The sequence below is a fragment of the Argiope bruennichi genome, chromosome 10 (assembly GCF_947563725.1).
Source record: "Argiope bruennichi chromosome 10, qqArgBrue1.1, whole genome shotgun sequence".
Taxonomy (NCBI): Eukaryota; Metazoa; Arthropoda; class Arachnida; order Araneae; family Araneidae; genus Argiope; species Argiope bruennichi.
In genome coordinates this window covers 111,105,132-111,119,229 of record NC_079160.1, presented here as the reverse complement: position 1 = coordinate 111,119,229, position 14,098 = coordinate 111,105,132, and positions in this window count along the sequence as shown.

The following is a 14,098-nucleotide window of genomic DNA, read 5'->3' as shown; positions in this document are numbered from 1 at the left end:
ATCACCTCTCCAATAAATTTCAGTGATATGCAATTCAATGATACGATACGATAATTCCAATAACCGGTCCGTTCACTTTTCAATCCAATCACAGATTTCTTTCGAGAGCTTCCATTGGACAGATCGTATCGATTGTTACTTTCCAGTGAAGTCACCGCTCAGGCAAATTTCAGTGATATTGTATCGATTGTTACTTTCTATCGTGATCCAAAACCTGTAATCGAAATATCACCAGTAAGATCGTATCAAGGATTTGAATCACACCCCTCTTTGAAAAGTATTGATCACTTGTATTTGTGACTTTTTGATATTGGTTACGTAATAACCGCTCTTAAAATATTCGTCATCCCTAGTGGAAGAACAGAGAAACTACGAAAGGGTTTATGGAGCTGCAATATATGTCACAGCAAAAAGATGCAGAAGAGATTTGGTTTGGAGAGGAGGAAATAATAGAATCAACAAAATAACACCCTTCCAGCGAAATAAGGGAGATTCTGAAAGTATGGGAAATTATTGCATCGTATGTTGAGATTGTAGCGGATTTGCGATGAGCGGGGATAGAACCTGGAACCTTGTGGTGCGCAGCCCAGTAACATGACCACAATACAAAAGCAACTGCTCGTGTAGCGTAGCTGTTAACTGGCTTATAAGCTTTCACCATAGACTCTCCCTCCAGTGAGTCGGAGGTGAGACGAACGATATGGCTGCTGAGTGGTGATGCATTTTTTTAGCTGTTGAGTCTAATGTGCCTGTACCCATTTGAGTAGAGCCAAGCGTTATGGCAAGCATGTGTGGTTGCTGTTGCTGCGCAAAGTGAGTCTGACGACTTTGGTTTGCTGTGGGTAGATGGCGCCACAACAGCTGTGCGAAGATTGAAGGTTCATCGCCCGAGGTCACCAATCTGGCAGATTGGGTATGAGTGGGGATAGAACCTGGGATCTTGTATCTCGCAGCCCAGTAACATGACAAAAATACAAAAGCAGTTGCACGTGCAGCGTAGTTGTTAACTAGTTTATAAGCTTTCACCACAAGATGTTCAATCCTTAAAATTCATTTAAAGATAAAGTTGTGTCTCATTTTCGACAAATTTTGAAGCTTAGCCCAAAACAAATATCTTGATACCATTTTCTTGTAATAAAATGCAATCATTATAAATAATAAATTACAATATTTTTTTCTGGAATGGAACGCATTGTCTGATTTTGAATAGATTATTATGGAGTAAATTGTAAATTGCGAGTAAAATTTGGAAAAAAATTATGCCCTTAAGCTAGATTTCACTGTGTGATATAAATATAATTTCCATAATAAAATCATGCATAAGAGCATTTATTATCTTCTAGCTGCTTCTGGTGACCAACCGATACGCCAATCTTAATGCTCATTAAAATTTTCAATTAAATATTTTTCGAAACATTTCTATTAATTGTTTCTTCATCAAAATATTTTTAAGCTTCAAATTTTGATAATTATATAGTTCACTTATATTATTATAAATACCTTAAGCCATAATATGCTATGTATTTCTCTAATTTTCTGTCAGCTTCCGTAAAATTTCAGTTCTAAATTAGAGAGAAAATAACTGCAATTATTATAAAAAAAGCATTAAAAAAAAACTGAAACCAAGCATTTTTTAATTTTAAGTATGAGTATTGAAAACAGAGTCGTTCAGCATTTAAATGTTAAGTGTACTACAGAATAATTTTCATAATTTATGTAATATCTCAAGAATTATTCAACAAAAATTTCCCAGATTCTTCATAAAATTCATTTTTTAGTTTAATTTCAAAAGGATTTGAATGACATGAATAGCAATATTTTATTTTGCTTCGGTCCATAAAAAAATTTCAAAAAAATTATGAAGTCTAAATTTTATACATGTCTTTCTTTGGTCCTAAAGAATCATTCTACGAAATATTCTTGGCACCTCAACTCTTAAATACATAAATGATCGTTTCTGTCTTCTGTTATGAAATCTGATCGATTTATGAAGTTTTGAATAGAATAGTTTAGAGCAATCAACATTTTCATAATCTTAGGCCAATCAGTCTTGAGAAATCATGGGCGCTAATTCGGGTATTATCTTTGAGACAGTCGACGAAGTGGTCTAAAATCACCCGTTTTTAATGAATAGTGATATTCAAATTTTCATAAATCAGCGGAAGATTTAGTTGATAGAAGTACTACTCTTTTTTTATTTAAAATATTAGTGTCGTAGGAATATTTTGTTAAATATGATTCAAGGAGCAGATGATTTAGATATAAGCTAAGCATACATAACTTATTTGAACATTTATTGATTTAAGTTACATAAAATATAATTATTTTCTTCATTTAGGCCATTTTAAGAAATGTATTTCTATTATTAGAAATTTACAAATTAGTCATTGGGGCCTGAATTGAAACGATATATATTAAACAATGATTGCTTTAAATAAAGTTAATTTATTGAATTAATGCTGTAGATATTGTAAAAAGATCATCGAAAACTTTGTCTTTCATATATTTTATAGAAATTTTTTTAAAAATTTCATTTTATACAGACAGGTGCTGAAAATTACACTTTTCTAAGTTTGCAGTCATAATTAACTAATTTTTTTAGTTTGAGCTTTTGTCAATGTGATGACAACTCCTTGATAAAAGCTAATTTTATTCCAAAAACGCATAACGTGCAGTTAAATTTTATTTTTATTTTTCGAGAAAAAAATTGTTGAAAAATATGGTTAAAACATTTTTTTTAAAAAACTATCTAAAAAATTTTTTTTTTATTTATAGATTAAAACATTGATATCATTTAAAAGAAAATATTTTGCAATTTACCTAGATGTAAAAATCATTTTTGTGCGTTAATATTTTAGAAAGTTATCGCGAAAAAACGCTAAAATTAAGCTTAATTTTTCATTAATTAAAATTCTAGTTAAAAATTCAAAAAATTCATCCGAGGTGCACATTTCGACTTTTATATACATGTGCCAAATTTGATACCTACATGTCGAACGGTCTGGCCTGTAGAGCGCCAAAACACACACACAGTCATCTTTATTATAAGTGTAGATTATAATTACTTTCTCTTATATGTCAAATAAAGAAAGCATAGTAACTATCAAAGAATTCGACTTCGAGATTTTGGAAGAATCTCCTCATTTTTAATCTCCATAAGGTCAGAAAAAAAATGGGAAAATGTCTGTATGTCTGTCTGTTACAAAGATAACTCAGAAAGGCTTGATCTAGACTGAAAAAATTGGTATACAGTTTTTATAACAAATTTATATATTTCTATCGAATTTGGAGCAAAATCCGTTCAGAAAAAGCCTGTCTGGCTGAGTAAATATAAATTAACACCATAACTACAAAACGGAACAGACATTTAATCGACACGCAGAATCAATGTCTGTAGTCTATATACACATCAAATTTTGAGCCAAATTCAACAAGGAATGGACCGTCTGTCGGTCTGTACCTTCAGAAATGCAAACGCGATAACTCAAAAACAGAATCATTTAAATACATCAAATTTGATTTTGTGGTTTTATGATTACAAGTGTAATTTTGTGCCAAATTTTTATTTCAGTAGGCTCTGAAAAACGCTTCCGAAACACAAATTCGATTTTCAAATATTAACCTCATTAATTTGTCAGAGTTTAATCGCCAAAAAACTCGCCAAGGCTCACACGACATATTCAGCAAAAATGCTAAATTAGTGCCAAAGCTTAATATTTCGTAACTATTGTACGCCAATGTCATGCAAGGCGCTCTCTAGGATAACACATTTATTAGAATGTATGCAAGAATTTTTTTGGGAGACGGCTTCAATTTATTCTGCTGGTTCAATTTTTTTTGTCTCTTTATTCAATACCTTTTTAATTCAATAGCCTGTGCGTTTCCTTTATCATCGTCATTTGAAACCAAACCTTTTCTTCTTCCAAAAAGTGCTCTTATTCGTATTTCTAAGTTTGATAACTATACTGGCTGTAATATGGACCCAAAGATAATTCCCAATGGCGTCAATTTGATTAAATACACCGGTGAATAATCTCTTACTCATAAGCATTTCAAAACCCTTATTTTGACTTGTCAGTAGATTGTTTCGCGATGTTCTATTTCTCCTTTCTTCTCTGTTTCTCACCTCTTCTAAAATTCACAAATTATTATGAATATTTAATTTATGGAAATTGGAATGCTTAAATAGAAAAAAGCGACTTAATTATAAACATACAAGAATTTATGTATATTCTTGTTGCTGAGCATCAGTTATAATCGATGGAAACACCCATTATAAAGAGAAATATTTAATTTTCGGTATCGGCCAACGCTCCTGTCAGTGGAAAATCTTACATTCCTGCTATCTAAACTTGGATTTTCTAAAAGCAAAAATTTAATTAATCTTTAGTATCCTTTTCTAAGTAAGGAAAAATGACACTTCTAACTTTCCTTCATTTTTAAGGAACTTGTGAACTGTCCCAGCTTTATTGTTCAGAGGTTAATCATGACAAACTTAATGACTTTCAGGGACAAGTATCCTTTAATTGCGAAAGTTTGTCTTTTTGGAAATAAAGATAAGGGTTTTAAAGAACAATGTATTGAAAGCAATTATGGCAATCTCGGTTGTCGTGGTCTGTGGAGATAAGTGTGAAACTTAGCTGAAATTTCTTAGTGAAAAATTGGAATGCAGAAATAAAATATAGATAACCATGATTTAATAGAGTAATATAATTTTTGCGAGGCATTTTAAAACTATCCTTGGAAATTTTTGTAGTAAGCCGTTAATTATACAGGATGTAAGCTCTAATCGTAGTACAGTAGCTAATTTCTTAGAAATGCTTTGAATGGAATTGTAATTCTCTTCAAATAATTATTCATTTCTTTCTGGTGAACACCATTTTATTTTCGGACACATTTTTTGTGCCACTTCATGTAGACTGTTACAGATTAGGACACCTCTCACAGTTGGATGCCTCGTCTCTCTCCCAGAATCGTTCTTACACACTCTACGTTCTGATAAAAAAAGAATTAACAGGAACTTTGTATTCGACAGATACGCCATCTATCGGCGTGAAGCTGTAACATACTCCCCACCTTGAAACCCCAAGGTTTCAAGAGATTACAATGTCCAATAACATAAATAATATTACAACTTTTACACAAATCTAGTAAAAAACACACAATATACATAATAATCAACATCTTTAAGAAATAACAATCAAAACTTACAAATTTCAACATTAAATATTACAAATTAATTATGTTCCATAGGCAATACACAAATTTTAGAAATGGCTCTTTTACAAATACTAGACTGTGTTTTAATCTTAACAACACGAATTTTCTTATCATCACCATAATAAATTTTAATTATCCTTCCCATAGCCCACTTATAACAAGGCAAATTATCTTCAATTAATAACACTAAATCTCCTAATTTTACATTATTTTTGTCAAACATCCATTTAGATCTCTGTTGTAATTGACTTAAATAATTACGATGCCAAAATTTCCACATATATTGTACAAGTCTAGTTACCTTTTGCCATTTCTTGAGATGACTTTCTTTTAAATTTGTCAAATCAGGCTCATTCAAAGAGGTTAAAGACCTATTTATTAAAAAATGTGCAGGAGTAAGAACCTCAAAATCGTCCTCGTTAGCTGACAAGGGGCAAAGTGGTCGAGAATTCAAAATTCCCTCAATTTGCACAATTACCGTTAAGAACTCTTCATAAGTTAAGTTTATACCCTTAACAACTCTTTTTAGATGGTATTTAAATGACTTTATAGCTGCCTCCCAAAGACCGCCAAAGTGTGGGGATCTAGGTGGAATAAATTTCCACTCAATGCCTTCTGCAGCTAAATATCCTGCCAGTTGTTCATCTGGTTCTCTAACCATTTCATAAAGTTTTTTAATTTCTCTATTAGCTCCTACAAAATTCTTAGCATTATCTGAAAACAGTTTCGCACATTTACCTCTTCGAGCCATGAATCACTTTAAAGTCCCTATAAAGGAATCAGAAGTCAAATCTGAAACAATTTCTATATGAACAGCGTTAAAACAAAAACATACAAAAATACAAATATAAATTTTCTGTAAAGCACCTTTACGCTGAGCCTTATTCTTAATATAAAACGGCTCACAGAAATCGGCACCAGCACAATTAAAAGCAAAATCTGGAGACACTCTTTCCTTGGGCAAATTGCCCATGATTTGAGAAGGTGCAATTGGTTGGGCTTTGAAACAAATGATACATTGATGAACGATTTTCCTGCAGCTATTACGTCCATTTAAATGCCAAAATTTTTCTCTAACAAGATAGAGCAAAGAAGAAGTACCAACAAGTAAATATTTATTATGAAAATTTCTATTATAATTAGAGTTAATCTATGACCTTTTGGCAAAATTATCTTATGCTTTTTATTAAAACTAAAATTACTATTACCCAACCGTCCTCCGACTCTTAACAATCCTTTAGAATCCAAGAAAGGATTCAAAGTTTTTAATTTACTACCAGTAATTAAATGCCACAACCAGGTGGCACACAGTGGTGTTTTTGGAGACTACTGACGTCTTTAGAAAACTCTTGTATTTGGACATTTTTAATTAAAAATGTCTCTGCATGGTTCAATTCCTCAGCATTCAGTGGACCTGTTGTCTTCACTGCTTCTTTTAGGTTCTTGACAAACCTGAAAACATAACTTAAAATACGAACAATTTTACTATAATTATTACTTATATCTAATATACACTGTAAAAAACTAGCATAATTACAAATGGAAAGATTAATCATAGGATCATTATTCAGTTCAGAGTTCTTCGCAGTTCTTTTCACCTCAAGAAGATATTCATCATCTGAGACACCAGGATCGTCATTGAAGTTTGGACAGCTGCTAGATGAAAGAAAAGACGGTCCATTCCACCAAATGTCAAACTGTTGGATCTTTGAAGGGAAAACTCCTCGTGATATCAAGTCCACAGGATTCTCAGCAGTATTTACATAATGCCATTGGAAGTTCTTAGTATACTCTTGAATCCTAGCGACTCGATTAGCCACAAAAGTTTTCAACGATGTAAGTGGAGTTTTGATCCAAGCAAGCACCACAGTGGAGTCTGAGTACAAATGTACTCCATCAATGTCTAGTTGCAAGGATGACAGAACCTTAACGGTAAACTTGGAAAGCAGATCCGCTGCACACAGCTCCGAACGTGGGATACTAATTTCTTTGATGGGAGCCACTCGAGATTTGCTGCATAAGAGTGACACCTTTATCTCACCAGACCTTGACAAAGACCTGGTGTAGACAGCACAACCATATGCATTTTTCGAAGCATCTCCGAAGCCTATCAGGTCTACTTTCAGAACTTTAGAACATACCACATGACGATCTATGTTTAAATTTTTCAATTGACTCAGTTCAGAACTAAATTTTTTCCACTCTCTATTTAAGTGTAAGGGAACTTCATCGTCCCAATCAATTCTCAAAATCCACAACTTCTGCAAGAACATCTTCGCTGTGATTATCAAAGGTCCTAAGAGGCCTAAAGGATCAAACAATCTGGATATGTCCGATACCATTGTTCTTTTTGTTGCAGGTCTCACAATTTTTTGAACACTAAAACTAAATGTATCCTTTTCAGGATTGAATTGTAATCCCAAAGTTTTTAAAGTTGCTGAGTTAGGATTATCGAAATTGTATTCTCGGTCCGACGTGGGTACATTTTGTAACAAAACAGGATTATTTGAGCTCCATTTGTGAAGCTCCATACCAGCTGATTTTAACAAATGTATTAACTGGTCTTGTAGTTCAATGGCAGAAGATAAATCCTCGGTACCACTGAGTATATCATCGACGTAAAAATCTTTGCCAGAAGCAGCGGCTAAAGGATAGTTGTTCCGCTCATCACAGCATATATGTTTAGTATTCTGGTCGCCAAGTAAGGAGCGCATTTGGTTCCGTAGGTAACAGTGAGCAACTTAAATACACGTAATTTCTCTTCCTCTAAATCCTTCCATAAAATACATTGTAAATCACACTGATCTGGATGTATCCAAATTTGACGATACATCTTTTTTATATCGGCGGTGAAAACTACAGAATGTTTTCGAAATCTCAACAAAATAGCGAACAAATCATCTTGGACAACGGATCCTGAATACAAATTATCATTAAGTGATTGTCCAGATGACGTTGCCTCTGATGCGTTAAAAACGCGTAATTTTGTAGTACTACTTTCTGGCCTAAAATCGCCATGATGAGGCATAATGTACCTTGGAGTTTCGCAAGTTGCCTGCATATGCCCGAAATTCTTATATTCAGTTAAAAATTCGCTGTATAGTTGCCTATATTCTGGTTCTCTCTTCAAACGTTGCCAAAGTGAATTAAATCTTTTAGTAGCAATGTGTTTTGATTCGCCTAAACATGGGGGGGGTCTATTTTAAACGGCATTTTAACAACATAGCTTCCATCGTCATTTCTGAAATGTGTTTTCATGAAATGATCTTCACATATTAAACTCTCATCATTTTGTAATTTATCCCCCTCAACATCTTCAATTTCCCAAAATTTCCTTAAATTTGCATCCAAATCTTGAATTACCAACCCACAATGAACAGTAGTTTCGTTTTCTATTGGAACACTTCCAGTAGCAACAAACCCAAACACAGTATTTAGAAAAACAATGTCTGTTCCCGGAAACCTAATTTGACCCGATCTTAAAAGTTCATAGAATATTTGGGCACCTAATAAAATATCCACCTCTCCAGGTTCATTGAAACTCACATCCGCTAAAGTGAAACTATCTAATTCTAGCGTATCAATATCAAATTGTTTGGAGGGGATACAATCTGTTATATGCGGTACTACCAATAGCTCAATTCCCTTTTCAAAGCTTCCGCTAACGTTCGAAATTTTTGTTTTTACGATCCAGTTAATAACAGAAGAAGATTGATTAAGTCCAGAAACCAAAATGTTTAGTCTTTCTTTTTTCAAATTCAGTTTATCGGCTAACCGTTTTGAAATGAAATGACTCATACTACCAACATCCAGCAACGCACGTGCACTCATAAACATTCCTACATTATTTTGAATCATTACATTTGCAGTACTTAATAAAACCATTTTGTTTAGATTTAAGTTGGTAGCAGTGAATGAATGCGTACTGTTCGCAGGTGACTCATTCATCAGTTGCAAAGAATTATGACTAGGATTTTCAATTCGCGGAACGAATACATTTGACCTTGGATTTAATCCCGCGTTAGCATTTTGCGAACGAGTTTCAGTTTCGCTTTGAGTATTTCCCAAGTGCAAAAGAGTGTTATGTCGTTTTTTGCAAATGGAGCAACTGGATTTTGAATAACAGTTAGCAATTTTATGGTGATTTAAACAATTAAAACATAATTGCTTATTTTTAACGACTTCTATTCTCTCATTAACAAGCATATTTTTGAACACAGGACATACATTCAGGGAATGATTTTCATTAGATTTACAAATTACAGATTTCGGAGTTTTAACTTCCGATACAAATGCTTTTTGTGGACTGTATTCTTTACGATATTTTTGAGAATGGTTTACAATTTGCGGTCGTGAAAACACATTACTATCATTTTTGAATTTTGACGATACATAAATATCGCAATGCCTGGCCAAATCTGATGGCACATATCAAGATTCTCCTTGTTTCATGCCAATATGAATTTGTAGTTCACGATCTAATGAATCAAATATTTTTTCTGAAACCATGAGTTCACAAACTCCCTTAAAATCATTTGCCTTTCTTAATTGACAATAATAATCAAAAGCTGCACTAAGTCGCGATGCAAACTGGATATAGCTTTCGTTTGGACGTTTTTTCGCTTTACGGAAATTATTTAAAACTTTTTGTGGGGTGGACTGAAATTCTTTTAACACTAATTCTTTTAATTTGTCATACATACACAATTCATCTTCATTTAAATATATCATTAAATTGGTAACTTTTTCGCCTAAGATATTTAATAGGATCTCTGATTTGAATTGTTCTGGGACATTTTTGGTTTTGAAAGCTCTTTCAAGCGATTGAAAAAATAAATTATACGACTCTGCTCGTGTAGGAACAGGAATAGTTAAAGTTTTGACACTTTTTATCAAACTTTCTAAGCTAAAATTAGAATCAGAATCTCTATTTGTTACATTAACCTTTTGTGTTACATCTTTTTGTAAATTCGCAAGCTCAAGTTGTTTTTCTAATTGCACGAGTTTAAGTTTTTCATTTTTCTCGTATTTTTCTAATTGCGCGAGTTTAAGTTTTTCCAATTCTACTTTCTGTGCTTCATTTTTCTCGTAGAGTTTAAGTTTTTCCAATTCTAGCTTCTGTGCTTCATTTTTCTCGTAATCTTTTTTCCTATCAATTATTGACTCAACTACAGTTTTTACGAATTCATAATTATCTTTATAGATCTCGCTCTTCTCAATTAAATCTTTAATAGTAACTACTTTGGCACCCGAAGGAATATCAATTTCTAGTTCCTCGGCAACTTAATTAATTCACTCTTTTTAAGTTTTGAAAGCATTTTGAAAAGAGAACTCTGAATATATGCAACTCATAAAAACGAAACTAATACATAAATTTGGAAAACAAAAGTACACTCACAGTTACCCTGAAACCAAAACGGACATAATAATCCAATCATCGGATAATTCAATCATAGGAATTTGCACTTAATATCCATTGGAGATCACTAACGATTCAGAAATCACTGAGAACAATATCAAGTATGCACAAGCGGCAAACAGAAATACTTGCCGACTTCACAAAACTCTCGATGGTTCAATACTGCATAGTCGACGGACCACTTAATGTAATTCTCTTCAAATAATTACTCATTTCTTTCTGGTGAACACCATTTTATTTTCGGACACATTTTTTGTGCCACTTCATGTAGACTGTTACAGATTAGGACACCTCTCACAGTTGGATGCCTCGTCTCTCTCCCAGAATCGTTCTTACACACTCTACGTTCCGATACAAAAAGAATTAACAGGAACTTTGTACTCGACAGATACGCCATCTATCGGCGTGAAGCTGTAACAGCCATGTTGATGATAATATGTTAGTAAATGATTTTCTGTAAATTTAGCGAAATGTAAATTCTATGTAATTTGCTAGTCATAATATTCATATTATTATAGCATTTTTGAAATACTAACATTCAAAACCAGTGGAAATAGTCTCCCGAAACTTTCTCGCATTCTTTTAATAAATGTACTTGGGTTATTATTAACATTAGTACGTTTATTAGAGACCATCTACCATTGAAGAACATTAGTTATGAAAGAGCCTAATAGCGTACAATTGTTGGAAATTAATTGCTATATATAGAGCCAAAACACCAAATGTACATTTTGAACCTCCTTTTTTCTGCCCAAAACTTCGAAACAGAATTGGAGTTGTAGTCAGAAAATCGCATACTGAATTTCAAGTATTTAAGTCATTACGTGTTTGAGTTGTCTCATTTACATGTTTCTGTAAATACTGACCGACGTACGGTCAATCCCTTGTTGGATTTGACTCAAAATGTGATAGATGTCTACACTATAGGCGTTAAATACGTGTACCGAATTTTATTCATCTAGCACTCTCCAGTTTGTAATTATAGTGTTTACTCCAATTTGAACAGCCAAAGACAGACTTCCTCTGACTGGAGTATGTATGAAATTTGGTAGAAATCTACAAATTTGGTTGTCTCGAGCTTGTACCAAATTTCATCCATCAACCCAAACTGTTTTTGAATTTCCTTTATCACAGGCAGACAGACATCTTCCAAAAATATGTTTTTTGAACTCAGGGAGATCTAAAATGTGGAGATTCGTCAAAATCTCGAGTTCAAATTTTTTGACGATTGCACTACTTTCTCTGTAGCTACGAGAAAGTTATAAAACAGTGGCGTTGCAGTTTCGCGAAATTTAGAATATAAATGAGCTGCGCATTTACGTTTTTAATAGCACTATGATGTCATGAGAAACATTAGGAAGGTTTATATACACAATGAATAGAACATATGTAAGACAGATTGACAAACTGTCAACTCCTTAAAGGATTTGGTTCCAAATTTGACACTTTAGATATTAATTAATATAATACATTTTTTCATCTAGCACTCTTTGTTTTGTAGTAATTATGCTGACATATATTCGGATAGTTGAACAGAGATTTTTTCTCTGAATGATTTCATTCAAAATTTGATAGATATCTTCAAATTTGGTTTAAAGACCTTATGCCACGTTTCATTCATTTAGCTCGAGACATTTTGAAAAATCTGGTGGTAGAAAAAAACCTCGAATCAATGCATGGCATTTCCTCGATACGGAAAGTCAGTTTTGGTCGCAGAAGTTTGGATTTTTTTTTTGCTTAAAGCATTTATGCGTCAAATATGTTTTACTGAATAAGACTTACAGGATTGAGATACTATATAAAAATTTACATTTCGCAAATTTTTCAGAAATTCATTTATTGATTCAAAATATAATACTTTAAGTCATTTAACCCTCTCTAGGGCCATGGGAAGTATGCTTCCCACCAAATTTATCAATCTTTGTATGAAATTAGGTAGGTTGGCATAAGTTCTGACACATTTTTTTAGTAAGCCAGAAACTTAGATGCTTCAGTTCTTTATCACATACAAAATGATGTGTCTTGATTTGTTAATTATTAATTAACCAAATTAATTAATTAATCAAATTAAATTTATCTAATAAGCTAAGTGAATCCCTTTTATTATTCTAATTTCAAGCCTAAAAATATTTTAACCTAATATAACTAGAATAAAATAGCCCTTTAAAGGGTTAAAGCATTATCTGACTGATAGTATATGTTTGACACCCTGCATATATACACACCCTACATACTCATTTTTTGTTCAATTAATTATTTTTTTAACGTATAGAAGGGCTTCGGAAGATCTTTTACAATTTTTATCGGCAGATCAGACACTAAGAAAAAGACGCTTATGTGATAAAACATGAAGTCAAAAACAAAATAATGACTGCTATAAGCGGCTTTTTGTGTATGAATTCAGTGAGGAGAACGATGCATCAGATAAAATATTTGACACAGATTTAAAGGGATACAAATACATAATGGCACAATAATCTAGACCAGACTGAAAACATGAAAATTGTGTATCGTGCCAATTAACAGTTCTTTGAGCACTTCATTTTCCTCCTGTAGATGCTGAATTTTAATGACAATGATGTATATATTATCATGTGTACAAATTGTAATGATATTGTTATTCATGCTATTGCTTGCCTTCTTTTTGTGTATATATATTACGTTAAGGTATATTTTTTTACTTTCTATCTAGTAAAAAATAAAACCCCTTTATTTGATATTATTCACTCCCAAAGAGCCATCTATAGGGGCTCCATTTGGATTTCTGATCTATTATTCCACTGGAAGAATTTCCAGGCTTTCTCTATTCTTAACTGTCGTGAATGGCCTTTTGGAACACCTTGTAAGATAGTGTGCCCCAGTGGATTCGAACTGTGGTGAACGAACAGAAAAGATTCGATTTCGGGAATGGAGAAACACACGTTGAAAATCCTGATTACAACTAAGTATATTCTTTGGACCTGAAGTGCCTCTGGAGATATGTGATAATTTGGAACGTGAGATGCTGGATTTGGTGTCTGAATATAATTCAAAATTTTAAAAATCCAAATATAATTCTTTAACTGTCTCTGTAAACAGTCCAGATATAGTTTCCAAATGAATCTCTAATCGACATTGTATTGTTGTTGATATAATATAAATAAATAAAACAAATGCCCTCTCCCCAATTTTTAATTAAAAAATTGCCTTTAAAGAACATAATTTTTGTATGTTAGTTTCCTTGCTTTTCAGCCATCAGGATATTTTTTTTACAAAACAATATAAAGATTTGTTTCTCTCTTAATATAAAATAAAAGGTGTTGTGGCAATGTATGCATGCATGTACGTATGTATGAACTACATCTCCTTTTCAATAACTGAGTTGAATTCAATCAAACAATGATCGAAATATATCAAATTTGGTATGAGATTTTGGGATTGCAATTGTAGTTCTGCGTCAAATTTTGATTTTAGTCAATC